The sequence below is a fragment of the Pan troglodytes genome, chromosome 3 (assembly GCF_028858775.2).
Source record: "Pan troglodytes isolate AG18354 chromosome 3, NHGRI_mPanTro3-v2.0_pri, whole genome shotgun sequence".
In the NCBI taxonomy this organism is placed as follows: domain Eukaryota; kingdom Metazoa; phylum Chordata; class Mammalia; order Primates; family Hominidae; genus Pan; species Pan troglodytes.
Window position 1 is genome coordinate 56,010,437 of NC_072401.2, and position 15,949 is coordinate 56,026,385.

A 15,949-nucleotide genomic window follows, 5' to 3' on the forward strand; every position below is an offset into this window, starting at 1 on the left:
ATATTTGCTGAAAAATCTGATGATTTACATCAATATTTATTTCTCAATTTTTTTTCTGGGTTTTCAATCTGCTATACAGATAAACTATGAATTATGCCTAATTTCATGTGGTGATTGCTGTCACTCCCCTTGGCTCTCACCTAGTAAAGAATGTGCCTTACCAAACTATGGTCTTGCCCCTGATGGGAGAATCACTGATACATATTGCCATTTTTACAAGAAGTTCCTTACTACCTTGCTACTCAAATTTACCTCCTTAAAAATATGGAGGGGGGAAATATGGCAGAGACGTTTTAACCAGAGCAACTCCATCTTGAATAGGGGCTGGGCAAAATGGGGCTGAAGTTTACTGGGCTGGGCTGCATTCCCAGTAGGTTAGGCATTCGAAGTCACAGGATGAGATAGGAGATTGGCACAAGATACAGGTCATAAAGACCTTGCTGATAAAACAGGTTACAGTAAAGAAGCCAGCTAAAACCCACCAAAGCCAAGATGGAGACGAGAGTGACCTCTGTCGTTCTCACTCGTCATTATACACTAATTATAATATATTAGCATGCTAAAAGACACTCTTACCAGCCCCATGACAGTTTACAAGTGTCATGGCAACATCAGGAAGTTACCTGTATGGTCTAAAAAGGAGAGGAACCCTCAGTTCTAGGAAATTGCCCACCCCTTTCCTAGAAAACTCATGAATAGTCCACCCCTTGTTTAGCATATAATCAAGAAATAACCATAAAAATGGCCAACCAGCAGCTCAGGCTGCTGCTTTGCCTATGGAATAGCCACTCTTTATTGCTTTACTTTCTTAATAAACTTGTTTTCATTTAAAAAAAATTAAATTCTTGTAGTTATCTTAACAAGGGATCGCATTTATTTGCTTTTGCTAAATAATTTTTCATATAATTGTTGACAATTTAATGAAGCTGCCAATAAAATGGTGGCTAAAATATTTTGTTTTTCAAAACTCAAGTAGTTTGTGTCATAACAGAACCATAAAAAGTGAGTGGCTGAATACTTCACTTGTGGAAACTTCTGACTGAAATTTGGACCCAATGTTCTAACCTTCAGATATAAGTAACTAGCACTAAGTTTAATGTTGTTTCAATCCTTTATAGCAATATACCAAACACAATGCTTTTAAGATTTGACTGCATTAGTTTGCATCCTTCCTAGTGGAATTTTGATGGGACCTCATAGAGCGTTTGCCCTCTGGGGAACTTTGTATTCAGTGCTGCCCCAGGATGACAGCGGCACACCAGGTTTTCAGGACAGAATCACAATTGTCATGTCAAAGGAAGAAAGACCTCAATAATCTAAAAGAAACCACACTCCAAACCTGAAAAGGAAGGACAATGGTGCATGCATGAGGTATCTACTTGTCTCTGATTCAGGACTCATTCAGGAATTCTGAACCTTGGGTAACTGCCTCTAGCACAGGCAAGAAGGTGAGGCTGGCAGCCCCAGTACTTGAGATCAAGTTTTGGATTGTCCCAAGTAGCTGGGTAAATAAGGGAACAAACTTTAAGTAGCAAGAAACAACCTCTGTGAGCTTTTCTCACAGCTAAATAGGTTAAAAACAACAATCTCTTAATAATTCCAAGGTTATTAGTTAATTATAAATGAGATGAGAAAGAAGAATATTTGTAAACTATACATAAGTAAATAAATGCAGCCGGGTGTGGTGGCTCACACCTGTAATCTCAGCACTTTGGGAGGCTGAGGTGGGCGGATCACGAGGTCAGGAGATCAAGACCATCCTGGCTAACATCGTGAAACCCCATCTCTACTAAAAATACAAAAAAAATTAGCTGGCGTGGTGGTGGGCACCTGTAGTCCCAGCTACTAGGGAGGCTGAGGCAGGAGAATGGTGTGAACCCGGGAGACAGAGCTTGCAGTGAGCCGAGATCGTGCCACTGCACTCCAGCCTGGGTGACAGAGTGAGACTCCATCTCAAAAAAAAAAAAAAAAAAAAAAAATGCAACCTATTCAAGAAGCTCCATAAATGGTAGTCTTCACTCCCTAACCCCAAGTTAGAGGACACTGGAAAATGTTTACAAGTGGCACCCAAGGGTTCAATAAAACCACTCCATAAACCTAAGACAAAGTCCTCATGCTATAACATTGGAGCTTGCTGTACTGGCTACTTAACTCTTGCTAATATGGAACAGGGAATATAAAAAGAGTAAAAGAGATGCTTTTATTCACATGGTGGTTAAAGACAGGTTTCAAAGGATCACATTGACATTGGAGTAAATTCCAGCTCTGTCACTGTGATCTTGGGCAAGTTTCTTTACTTCACTCAACCTCATTTCCCCTTCTATAGATGAAGATAATAACAGAAGGAGCCTTCTGAAGTGTTGCAGGGATTAAATGTTATGGAGGCTTTGGAAACATGGTCCTTGTCATTGGCCCTCAGGCCAACTCCATGGACATTGTCTGGGTCTCCATCTTAGATCAAGTAGACGTGAAAATTGTGCTTTTCACACCAAATTGCCGAGAAGTTGCAAGTACCACGCAGTCTCCTATAGAAAGTGTTATGGCAGGAAGTGGGACACAAGCCTATTTGAGGTGGTGGTCACAGGGTGAAGGAAGTAGGGGAAGAATGCTACATGATACATCACAGTTTTGAGAGGCCATCAGCAGGAAACAGCAATGACCACAGTGACTGCAGTTTCCTGACCAATGTTGTTACCGGAAAAAAGTCTGGATCCAGACCCAAGAGAGGGTTTTTGGATCTCGCACAAGAAAGAGTTCAGAGCAAGTCCACAATGCAAAGCAAAAGCAAGTTTATTAAGAAACAAAACATAGTCACATCCACGTAATCTTATTGCTTAAATGCTAAATCTCCATCAGCAATTTTAGAGATGGAACCTTCAATGTTTTTGTTCCCAATGTTTCACAAGCAAATGGATGTAAATCAGGAGACACACAGGGGAACAGAAAGTTAAAATCTCTAAGACCAATTAAATGAAATCTCCTGAAAATGACAGTGAAGCAGAGATAGCGACCAAAAAATTGATGCATGCAGCAAAGAGGACAAGGCAGATAAATGCAAACAGCATAGCAGTTAACATCCCCTGGTGCCAAACCTATTCTTAGCCAAGAGGAACTTTACTGAAAGGGCCCTCTAATCCCATAAATCTTAGGAAGGACTCTAACCTTCCAAAGTTGGGCCTGGAACCCAGGTTCAGTCAAGTGTCCTTGCCTTTTACAAGAGGGGCCTTTAACTCTCTCTCGGAGGGACTCTAACTCCCCTAAGTTGGGCCTCTAACCCAATCCCATCCTTTAGCCAGGTACGCAACCACTTACCCAATCAGCTAGTTGGTACTGCAGTCTATTTCCTTTGGGTTGGGGGTCTCCTCAGTATTTTCCCTTCATGGTCACCAGAAAAATGTTACCAGAAGGGGGCCCCAATTTAGACCCTAAATGAGGGTTCTTGGATCTCAACAGAAAGAATTCAGGGTGGGTCAACGATGCAAAGCGAAAGTAAGTTTGTTAAGAGAGTAAAGTGGTGAAAGAACAGCTACTCCATAGACAGAGTAGGACGTTCCTGAAAGTAAGAGGAGGAACGTGTTCACCCTAGGTACAATGCTTGTTTATGTATAAGACAAAAATAGATCAAGGGGAGATATGCTCTGCTACAAGAGTTTGCGAGGAAGGTCTAATTTTCTTAATTACTATATTTTGCAAGAATTGATATTAGTATCTTTAAAGCAAAATTAGGAATGCTTCTGTTCTCTAGATATTGGGATACCAGGAAACTCCTAAGTCTGGGTCTGTTTAGTACATGTTATCAATCTGTTCCCTTAACTGTAAACTTCTAGAGGCTAGGAATACCTAACTTTCCAGGAATGCAGCCCAGCAAGTCCCAGCCTTATGTTTTCTTAACCCTTCACTTAAGGTGGAGTTACTCTAGTTTGAATACCTCTGACATATTTCCCCACTTCCTTTATAAGAGGACCCTTAATCCTAAGGGTGGCAGATAGACAAAGATCAGTCTTTTGTAACTTCCTTAGGCTGAACAGGGGCGATGATATTCCTGCCTAACTATTAGAGTCTCTTTTATTCAAGGTAGAGAGGAACTCAGTCAGAAAGCCTCGGTATCGTGAGGGTTGTTCATAAATTAGTCCCAGCAAAAGGCGAAATCTGGAAAATTAATGTATCCAACTTAAGAAAGCATTGAGTAAGCTTGTCTTGCGTTCCCGCACAAAGAGTACAATTGTATATATTCCACAACAGCAAAGCAAAATAAGTAAAATCATCCTAAGTAAACTAAAAAGGAAGGCTTTCCAAGAACTGGGTAGTGGTTGGAACCAAGTTGATATAGGGTCAACTGGCAGTGCATCAGTGGCAAAGATATGAGTGTCTAGAGCTTTCATAGCCGGGGTAATATTATGGGAATAGTCTGGAGCATACACACGACATTTGTTTTTTGTTTGTTTGTTTGTTTGTTTGAGACGGAGTTTCACTCTTATTGCCCAGGCTGTAATGCAATGGCGTGATCTCGGCTCACCACAAACTCCGCCTCCTGGGTTCAAGCGATTCTCCTGCCTCAGCCTCCCGAGTATCTGGGATTACAAGCCTGCGCCATCAGGCCTGGCTAATTTTGTGTTTTTAGTAGAGATGGGGTTTCTCTATGTTGGTCAGGCTGGCCTCAAAGTCCCGACCTCAGGTGATCCGCCTACCATGGCCTCCCAAAGTGCTGGGATTACAGGCCTGAGCCACCGCGCCCAGCCCAACATTCAGTTTTGATCAAAGCACAAGTTCCCCCTTGGACTGCTATTAAAATGTTCAAAGTTACATGGTTTTGTAAGGCCATCTGCCTAATCTGAGAAGTTTCCTCAGTTAGGAGGGTAAAGGCATGGCGTGTATTATTGAAAGCTTCAGCCATGTGCTTGGCTAAGGCTTTAACTTGTAACTTGATATTGATTATGGCTGCCTGTGGGGAAAATACAGCATCAGATAGAACCACCAAGAAGCCTGTTTCTGTTGCCCTATGGCGAGCCTTTACAGTATCCCAGTTAGACAGGAGAGAGTCCAATTTGTTGAGGATAAGTCCCAGGAGATAAGGACAACTTTCAAGTCCAACTATAAAGTAAATACAACCAGCCATGAGTTCCACAAGCCCATAACCATCCCCAAGGGGAAGGGTGGGCATCTATTTTTTGCAAATTGTGTTGCCATCCTACCCACATTTGGTCTGTTAAAAGAAGGGTCTGATTACATTGTTGAGGTGGCAACCATCCCATATTGCAGGTTTCAGTCTGGTGGTGACTATTAATACATCTTTCAAAACGTAGAGGTGTTTTGCCTGATACCTATGCTTGAACAACTGTCATCCACCCAAGTCTATCGTGTACAGTATAACCTAAAGTCGAGGTGCCATTTAGCTGTTTCCTAATTAGATGAAAAAGGTGCCTTCTTGTCTCTCCATAAGTGAGGAAGGGCCTAAGGCCTGTGTGGCTATGGTACATGAGAAAAGAGGGACTATATTTATAATGCTCAGTTTCCCAATCACAATAAAATCCCCATAAACTTAGGTTTGCTGGTTGAATATGCCAGAGCAACCTGGAAGTGAAGGAAAATGGCAATTCTCTACATAGTCCAACAAACTGTTGGATTATGTAGAGAGGCTACAGTCTGCCCACTTAGCAAATAAGTTACTCTTTGTGTGATTCCAGCTTATACCCAAAAATAGAATGCCAATCCATATCTTTATGTTACCCATCCCTTTTGTTTCTTTTGAACAGGAGCTGGAGGTCATGGGTTGGCCCACAGGAATAAGTGGGATCAGTCTTTTGTGTTCTGTTGGCCTGTGGGACTTTATAAGAGACAGGTTTCATTCGAGATAAGTGAACCCAGCTGTTTATTCCTAGAAGTTTAACTGCAGTTGGGGTACTAAGGAGAACTTGATAGGATCCCTTTCATTTTGGGCTAAAGTTGATCTGCTGGGGATCCTTCCTTCCAATTTTTAATAGGACCCGGTCTCCTGGCTGGGTTGTAACAATATTCTCTTCCTTAGTAGGGGAAGGGAGTCTTTGATTTCCATATTCAAGGAGCACCTTTTGCATTTGTCCTAAGTTGATTACATAATTTTGTACTTGAAAGTATCTATGTCAATCAGGAAGTCTGTAGTTAAGAAAGGCCTTCCATACATCATTTCTAAAGTGTTGCACTATAGATTTCTCTTGGGAACAGCTTGAACCCATAACAAGGCTACAGGCAATATAGATAGTCATGTTTCTGATGTTTCCTGGCATAGTACTTTTTAGTTTGATTAGCTCTTTCCACTTTTTCTGAAGATGGTGGCGTCCATACTAAATGAAGGAGGTACATAATTCCTAGGGCCGAAGATATGTTTTGGGTAATTGTCACTGTGAAAGATGGGCCGTTATTGTTTTGCAAGCTGTTAGACAGCCTAAATCTAGGAATTATTGCCTTTCATAGGAAGTTAGAAACCTTGTCTTTTCAGACCAGGTAGGAAAAGCCTCAGTCCAACCAGTAAAGGATTGATGAATACTAATAAATATTTAAATCCTTTACATGGGGACATCTGAGCATAATCTACTAGTCAATCTTCACTGGCATACATTCCGCTATGCTGAACAGGCCTTACTAAAGGAGAAGGAAAAGGGTGGTTATTTGGGTTATTCCGGGCACAGAGTTCACAGGACTGAGTTACCTGCTTTACTGTTCTAAGTAAGTAAGCCTTTTCCTATAAAAAGACGAGACATTGGCTGGGAGCGGTGGTTCATGCCTGTAATCCTAGCACTTTGGGAGGCTGAGGCGCATGGATCACCTGAGGTGAGGAGTTTGAGACCAGCCTGACCAACACAGAGAAACCCTGTCTCTACTAAAAATACAAAATTAGCCAGACGTGGTGGCGCATGCCTGTAATCCCAGCTACTCAGGAGGCTGAGGCAGGAGAATCACTTGAACCCAGGAGGTGGAGGTTGTGGTGAGCTGAGATTGTGCCATTGCACTACAGCCTGGGCAACAAGAGTGAAACTCTGTCTCAAAAATAAAAAAAAAAGAGAGAGAGAGACATTAATTGAAAGAAGGAAACTCTTCCCAAATGAGTAGAGTCATGCAAATGCTTAACTATGTTCCACTGATTAGCACCTGGTATCAATAATTTGTTGTCATTGATAAGTCAGCCAGAAGGATCTTGAATTAAACCCTGACCTTTAGCCCATTCTTATTCCTCTTTAGTATATCTTGGTTCTGTCATTACCAGGGCAGAGGGCACTAACATGCCTACAAGTCCAACTGGCTGCTTTAATGCAGCTGCCTTAGCTCCTGCATCTGCAAAGGAGTTTCCCTTAGCCACACTAGAGTCTCCTTTTGGATGCCCTCTGCAATGGATTATAGCTACTTCCTTGGTCAGCAAAACAGCATCTAATAGATTTAAAATGTTTAAGTGATGTTTCACAGGGGAACCCTCAGCAATTAGGAGTCCTCATTCTCCCCATTCCTTCCATGAGCATGAAGCACCAGAATGGCATACATAGAATCAGTACAAATGTTAATTATTAAGTCATTTCCCAATTGCAGGGCTATTAATATGAGCTATTAATAATTGCAGGGCTATTAGCAAGAGCTATTCATTCTGCCTTTTGAGCTGAGGTAGAAGTTGGTGAGGCCTGAGACTTAATTACCTTGTGTTGACTGACAACGGCATACCCAGCTTTTCTGTGTCCCTGGCGCACAAAGCTACTTCTATCTATAAAACATTCTACTTCAGGATTATCTAGAGGCTCATCATTTAAATCCAGCCAGCTGGAATAAACTTGGTGCATTACTTGTATACGAGAATGATACAGGGTGCCAGTGGGTTCAGGCAGATAGGTAGCTGGATTTAAAGTCTGGCGTATCTTAAGGGTTGCATGAGGAATGTTTAGCAACAAAGCCTGATATTTCAATAAGTACCTCCTGTCATCTACTGGTGTCCTTTAGCTTCTAGGACTCCTTGTACTTGATGTGGGGTTAAAACTTCCAGATGTTGTCCTAAAGCCATTTTATTGACTTCATCTCCTAAAAGAGCAGTTGCTGCAACTGCCCTGAGGCATTCAGGTCATCCTGAAGTGACATGGTCTAATTGTTTAAAAAATATATATCACTGGTTCAGGGATATCTCCTAGTTTCTGGATAAGGACACCCAGCGTGGTTCCTTGTTTCTTAGCCACATAAGAGAAAAATGGCTTATCAAAATTAGGGATCCGTAGGACTGGAGCTAATCCCAATTTTTCCTTGAAAGCATTAAAAGCTTGTTTACAATTGCTATTCCATTCTAAAGAATCTACATTCGCTCCTTTCAGGGCATCATATAAAGGCTTGACCATATGCCCCAATACTGACACCGCTAGAAAAGCTCGCAGCTGCTTTCTAGTTTGGGGTTGTGGAATGCCCAAGATAGCTTCCTTTTGTTCTGGTACTATTGCCTGGGTGCCAGGGGTTAGGACATATCCTAAGTATTTAGCCTCTTGAGTTGAAATCTGGGCCCTCTGCTGTGAGACCTTATACCCATTAGCTCCCAGAAAATTTAGCAACTTAAAGGTATTTTCGTCCAAGTTTCTTTTGGTTGGGCTAGCAACCAACACATCATCCACATATTGGATAATAATGCCCCTATTTAAGTGTAACATCCTTAATTCTCTAGCCAATGCATTTCCAAACAGATAAGGGCTGCCCCTAAATACCTGGGGAAGAACTGTCCAAGTTCATTGATAAACCAAATGACTGTCAGGATCAATCCATTCAAAAGCCAAGATGAATTGTGAATCAGGGAGTACTGCAATGCCAAAAAAAAAACAAAAACAAAAACAAAAAACAAAAAAAACCAAAAACAACAACAACAACAAAAAGACATCTTTAAGATCTAACTCTGTAAACGAATTGGCATCCCCAGGGATGGGACCCAGGCTAACAGCACGTAGGGATTGGGCACTATAGGATGTATGGGAATGACAGCCTCATTGAAAGCTTGAAGTTCTTGACCAAATCTATGGTGTCCATTTGGTTTTTTAACTGGTACGATTGGTGTATTACAACGAGACTCACAGAGGTTTAACAACCCAAATTGCAAAAACTTAGCTATTAATGGTTGGATCCCTCTTTGTGCCTCTAGCTTTAAGGGGTATTGTCTCTTCCAGGGGTACAGGACATCAGGTTTAAGTTGGATACAAATCGGGGGAACATTTAACACTTTGCCTGAAACCTCAGTGTCCCATACTATAGGATTTACTTGGGAAGTAGATGTTTCCCATTGTCTTTCCTCCCTTATCACAGGAAAGCAGAAGGAACAAACCCTCATCTGCCTTGTGATTTCCAAGAGATACCACTGTTTGCAGCTGAGCCATCAAATCCCTTCCCAACAAGGGGCATTCCCAACAAGGGGCATTTCCAACAAGGGGCATTCAGGCATGAAAAGAAAGGCATGTGAGGAAACTAAAGTCTCTGAAGTGCAGCTTAAAAGATAGGTAAAATGGCATGTATGGGCTTGTTCATCTATCCCTGTGACCATACAGTTTTGGGGTGATGGAAGCCCATTATAATGGGTCAAAACAGAGTAAGCAATTCCATGTCCAAAAGGAAGTTAATATTCTTTTTCTTTTTTTTTTTTTTTGAGACTGAGTCTCACTCTGTCCCCCAGGCTGGAGTGCAGTGATGCAATCTTGGCTCACTGCAACCTCCGACTCCCAGGTTCAAGTGATTCTCCTGCCTCAGCCTCCTGAATAGCTGGAATTACAGGCACCTGCCACCATACCCAGCTAGTTTTTGTATTTTTAGTAGAGAGAGTTTCACCATGTTGGCCAGGCTGGTCTTGAACTCCTGACCTCAGGTGATTCACCCACCTTGGCCTCCCAGTGTGCTGGAATTACAGGCATGAGCCACTGCACCCAACCCAAAAGTTAATATTCTTACCTGCCACTTCAAGGGTTACCTGTGGCTCTTCTGGAGATATGTTCCATTGTCCAATAGGAGATGTGGCAGAATGCCTCTTGGGCTTGCTTGGCTATTTCAGCCACCATTGATTCAGGTGCCAATGGCTCCCTTTCGAGCACTGGGCATTTCCTCTTCCAATGTCCAGTTTTTTTTTACAATGCACACACTGATTTATGCCAAAGCCATCGTGACGTGGATGCCCAGTTTTATGTTTTCCACCTTTTCGCTTCCCTTGTTCAGGCTAAGAACCAGGAGGGCAATCCCACGTGGGAGGTGAGCTTAAGGCTGCAGCTAATAGCTGCACCTTTTGGGAGGTCCTTTTTGCTCTTTCTGCTTCCTTTGTTCTGCCCCTGTTATTAAAAACTAAAAATGCCATATTCAAAGGCCTGCAGAGAGACTTCTTCAGCACCACAACCAAGGAGGGATATGATAGGCTGCCAGTGGATATAACTCCTTTAGAAGAAAGGAAATTAACTTTTGATACCCATGCGTTGGTTCAGGACTTGGAAACTCTTGGATTTGACAAAACACAAGCAGAAACAACAGTATCAGCATTAACTACTTTATCAAATGTCAGCCCGGATACTACCTATAAAGAGACGGTCACTCAAGCTCAACAGAAAATAACAGTACAACAGCTAATGGCTCATTTGGACTCTATCAGGAAAAACATGGTCAGCCTAGAGAAAAGTGAATTCACAAATCTCAGAGCAGAGAATGAGAAAATGAAAATTGAATTAGACCAAGTTAAGCAACAACTAATACATGAAACCAGTTGAATCAGAGCAAATAATAAACTGGATATCAACCTAGAAAGGAGCAGAGTAACAGATATGTTTACAGATCAAGAAAAGCAACTTATGGAAGCAACTACAGAATTTACAAAAAAGGATACCCAAACCAAAAGTATTATTTCAGAGACCAGTAATAAAATTGACGCAGAAATTGCTTCCTTAAAAACACTGATGGAGTCTAACAAACTTGAGACAATTCGTTATCTTGCAGCCTTGGTGTTTATTTGCCTGGCAATAGCATTGGGATTTTATAGATTCTGAAAGTAGTATTAATGCTCTTACTGTTATGTCTATTGGCTTCTTAGAACACCAAACCAGGAGAGATTGACTTTGAACATTGTTGTAGCAAAGATTTACTACACGAGATTATTCAAAGTATATATGGACTAAAAGAGGAAGTGTTTTAGAATGAGAAGAGATATTTTGTCTTTATTGTGTGTGTGTGAGTGTGTGTGCATGTCTTTTTTATATTGAAAAGCTGTCATTCAAACCTGGTTTATTTGAGATAGAAGAGCATTTTCTTCGTTTGATAGTTCATAGAAATTAAACCAGAGTTTTCTTGTGTTTGCTTGATCAGTTCTGTAAATCATACAGGATTTTGTTGGTATTGACTGAATATTTGAAAACTATTCTCTAGCCTACATACTTATTACTGAATTAACTTCCCTGATAACCATTGCATAATTACATTTTTCTATAAAATAAAAAATTATTACAAAACAACAACAATAGCTGATCCATAGGGGTCTAGGGACCCATAGCTGCTTTTTGTAGTTTCATAGGGATATCAGTGTCAGACTGGGTTATAAAATGTACTCCCAAAAGGGTTTGTCCTTTTTTTTTGAGTCAGAATTAGTGTTAGTACACTTCCGAATTGCCTCAACTAAACACCCGTGAAGCAAAGCTGGATACTTATCTTTTCCCTGAGAAACTTCCTCAATCTTTTCATAGTTAATAGGCTTTTTCATACACTTTTTCATCCCTTCCAACAAACAAGGAACCATATGAGCGCTCCTCCCCAAGTCCTCACTGCCCCTTTGATGATAGTTCCATTCCAGATCTTGATCCGGAACTGCTGCATCTCCCGCCTGATATATATTATGGTTAGGGCTATGAGTCAATATCTCATCTGTGTGGGTCCTAGCTGTCCCCAAAATGCAATGTTTCTCTCCCACTGTACAACACAGAGACAACCAACATGCAGATTTCTGCCAAGTCAAACTATAGGTCAGAGTTAATTTCTCAAACTCATTTATGAATTTTCCTGGATCTTCAGAGAAATGACCAAACTTTTTTTTACACAGAGTCAAATCAGACATAGAAAAGGGGACATGTACTCTTACAATGCCTTCTTCCCCATTTGTCACCTCTCTAAGTGGACAAACATTTCCCTTTGGAGGTTGATAAGAGGCTCCACTACAAGTAGTACCCACAGGGCTAGGTTACTCAGGGATTGGTGGGTATAGAGTGGGACTAGATGGGTAAGGAGGAAGGCACTAAGGGGTCTCAGCAGAACTTTCAGGTGGACAGAGGGGAGAATGGGCTGACACACCTGAACCTTCATAGCTGAGAGAAGGAGGTTCTGCTCCACCAAAAAGTGTCTGCTGGCCTGTGGGGGCTTGCATCAAGAGAGTGTCTAGTATGTCTAGTTCTTTTTCTTCCTTTCCTTTCATCAAACATGCACATGCCTGTTGCAGGGTTTTATCCTGACTGAGCAGCAAAAATGCTTGAACGCATGGTATTTCATCCCATGTTTCATCCCACTTACAAAGCAAATCAGGTTGAATTATACTATAATATTATACTTATATTATTATAGTATATTATATACTATAATATTAAATACTACATATTTAATTATATACTATATTATTAAAGGCTGTACTTCCAATAGGAGACCATTTCTTTTGTTTTTCCAAATAATACTGAGGCCAAACAGTATTACATAGAAACAGTAATTCACCAATTTTCTCCTTAATCCCATTTATTTTAAACTGATCTCAGTGTTCAAGGATACATCCTAGTGATAAGTCCTTTGGGATCAATGTCATGGTTCCCATGAAGGAGGCAGGTGATGTTGAAAGAAAAGTTCCAAACCAGTGAGATTGTATTGCCACTGGCCAAGTTCCACTAAAAAGGATAGGAGAGGTTTTTAAGGCCAGCTGCATTAATGAGGAGATCGCTGCTGAAAATTGAATTATCTTACCCACACTAGCCAAATAACGTAAATGAGCTGAGCCATGAATCTTAGATAAACCACCACATAGTACCCAATGAAAGAAATGTCAAATAAGGCAAAGGAAATGAAGGGGATTTAGATGGAAATGACCAGAGCAAGTAGGCTCTGGGCAATAGTTGCAGTGTGGATTGGACAAGCAAAACTGATTTGCCCAAATTTTGAAAAGATAAGAAGTGTTTTTAGTGTGCAAATGAAACAAAACAGCAAGGAGAAAGGTCCCCTGATTTCCATCCTAGTGATTCTCGATCACGCCTAGTGATTGCAACAAAACATAACCACATTTATGTAATCTTATTGCTTAAATACCAAATCTTCATCAGCAATTTTAGAGAAAGTTAAAATCTCTAAGATCAGTTAAATGAAGTCTCCTGAAAATGACAGTGAAACAGAGACAGTGCCCAAAAAATGGATTCATGCAGCAAAGAGGACAAGGCAGATAAATACAAACAGCATAGCAGTTAACATCCCCTGATGCCAAACCTATTCTTAGCCAAGAGGAACTTTACTGAGGGCCCTCTAACCCCATAAATCTTAGGAAGGACTCTAACCTCCAAAGTTGGGCCTGAAACCCAGGTTCAGTCAAGTGTTCTTGCCTTTTATTAAGAGGAACCTTTAATCCTCTCTGTCAGGAGAGACTCTAACTCCCCTAAGTTGGGCCTCTAACCTAATCCCATCCTTTAGCTGGGTACTCCACTGCTTACCCAAAGTCAGCTAATTGGTACTGCAGTCTATTTCCTTTGGGTCAAGGTTCTTCTCAGTATTGTCCCTTCATGGTCGCCAGAAAGATGTTACCAGAAAGGGGTCTCAATCCAGACCCCAAGAGAGGGTTCCTGGATCTTGGGCAGAAAGAATTCAAGGTGAGTCCACAGAGCAAAGTGAAAGCAAGTTTTGTAAGAAAGTGGTATAAGAACAGCTACTCCACAGGCAGAGTAGGGTGTTCCCAAAAGTAAGAGGAGGAACGTGTTCACCCTAGGTACAATGCTTGTTTATGTGTACGAGAAAAAGAGATCATGGGGAAATGTGCTCTGCTACAAGAGTTTGTGATAAAGAATTAATATTCTTAATTACTATATTTTGCAAGAATTGATATTGGCATCTTTAAAGCAAAATTAGGAATGCTTCTGTTCTCAAGATAATGGGATATCAGGAAACTCCTAATTCTAATCTGTTTAGTAAATATTATCAATCTGTTCTCTAACTGTAAACATCTAGAGGCTAGGAATCCCTAACTTTCTGGAAATGCAGTCTAGTAGGTCCCAGCCTTATTTTTCCTAGCCCTCAGTTAAGACAGAGTCACTTTCGTTCCAACGCCTCTGACAATGTTACTGTGGGAGCTAGAGAAGGAGAGGAGGAGACGTGTCTAACACTAATTCTGTCATCGTGAGTCCTTCTTTGTGAGTCCTCCTGAGTCACCATGTCAGGTGTTCCAGAAGTAACTGGAGAGACGTTGAGGGATGGTGGAGATGTCAGACCCACAATAGCACAGTGGGGGCAATCCAGAAAAACATCACATTGTTTGTCTTTCCTGGCTACCTATGTAAATAATAAAGAAAAAGGCCTATCCTGTCTTCGCCAGTGATGGTCCACTGCATATCTCCTCCACTCACCAATGAGTTCAATAGTTGCAATGGACAACGGTTTTGCAATTTTAGCTGCCTGTTATAATGCCTCTCTACCTGAGGGCTTTCTCCAACTGGTGTTGGGAAAGCAGGCTTGGCAGACAGCTCACAGGCAGGATGGCCTGTGATTTCATACCCTTAGAGGATGAACAGAAGTTAATGGATGAATATTCAATTTTCCCAGTCTCTCGGTTAGATAATTCAAGAAGTTTCTTTCTCTTTTTCTCTCTTCATACATTTCTATATAAATTTTAAATATTTTATATTAGAATAAAATAAAGATAATAAAAATAGAATAAAATAAATATATAAATATATAAAGTATTCCACTTCTCTCTTCATTATGATTATACTTTCTTTTAATCCCCTGAGAATATTTGTAATAACTATTTTATTGTTGTTCTATATTGTTCTATATTGACTTGATTTTGTTTTACTTATTATGGCTTATGCTGATTTCTGCAGGAAATTTTGAATCTTAAGTTGCTGAGTGTCAATATTTATTTTCCTTCTTTGGAGTCTCGGGTTTTGTTCTGTCAAGTGGTTAAGTAACTAGGGCATCAGCATTATCTATTTGAGGCTTGTTGAGCTTTGTTAGGGTGGTCTGGAAACGTTCTTCACTCTAGGGTTTGTTTAGCTGTACTACTAAGTCATGTCCTTCCCGTGCCTTTAGTGATGCCCTGAGTGCTCATGAGTTCTCTTCTTTCTGATAGGCCAGACCTCAAATGTTTCCCCACTCCATGTTAGGTCTGAGATTTGCTCAGCTGACAATTTTCTGGTTACTCTTTGCTTAACTTATGGAGTTTCATCCTATGCATGAGTGACTTAATATTGATCAAACAGATCCAATGGGACCTCAGTGCAGATTTCTGGAGCTCAGGTTTCCTTCACAGATCTCTCCTTCCTCAAACTCTTTTCCTAAACTTCTAGACACCCTAGTTATCCTCTACTCAAATCTGAACTCCCTCAACTCAGCAAGACTACCATGGTCTACTTTGGATCTCTCCTCCTGCACAGTGGTCCAGAATTGCACCAGCAAAAAATCCAGGGTGTTCATCGATCTCATCTTGTTTATTTCCTTTACTCAGGGATTGTAATCTTTCCCTGTTTGTTGTCTAATGTGTAAAAGGAGTTGCTTCATATATTGTTTGGGTTTTCTAGTTCTTTAAGACAGGAAGTTAAAACTTCTGTTTTACTTCAATATGACACGAAATTGAAGTCTTAGGGACAATTCTGAGGAACATTTTACAAGGTTTGTGTAAGACTCCAGGCAAGGTTGAGCTCTGATTGCCCACAGTGATATCTCATTTATTACATACCCTTTATTAGATTTTTTTCTCTTCCCTATT

At 40.8% G+C, this 15,949-nt stretch overlaps 1 pseudogene; it reads left to right on the plus strand.

Moving 5' to 3' along the window:
* The first annotated feature begins 51 nt into the window (after window positions 1-51).
* Window positions 52-14,777, plus strand: LOC129143729 (coiled-coil domain-containing protein 90B, mitochondrial-like; annotated as a pseudogene).
* The last annotated feature ends 1,172 nt before the right edge of the window (window positions 14,778-15,949 follow it).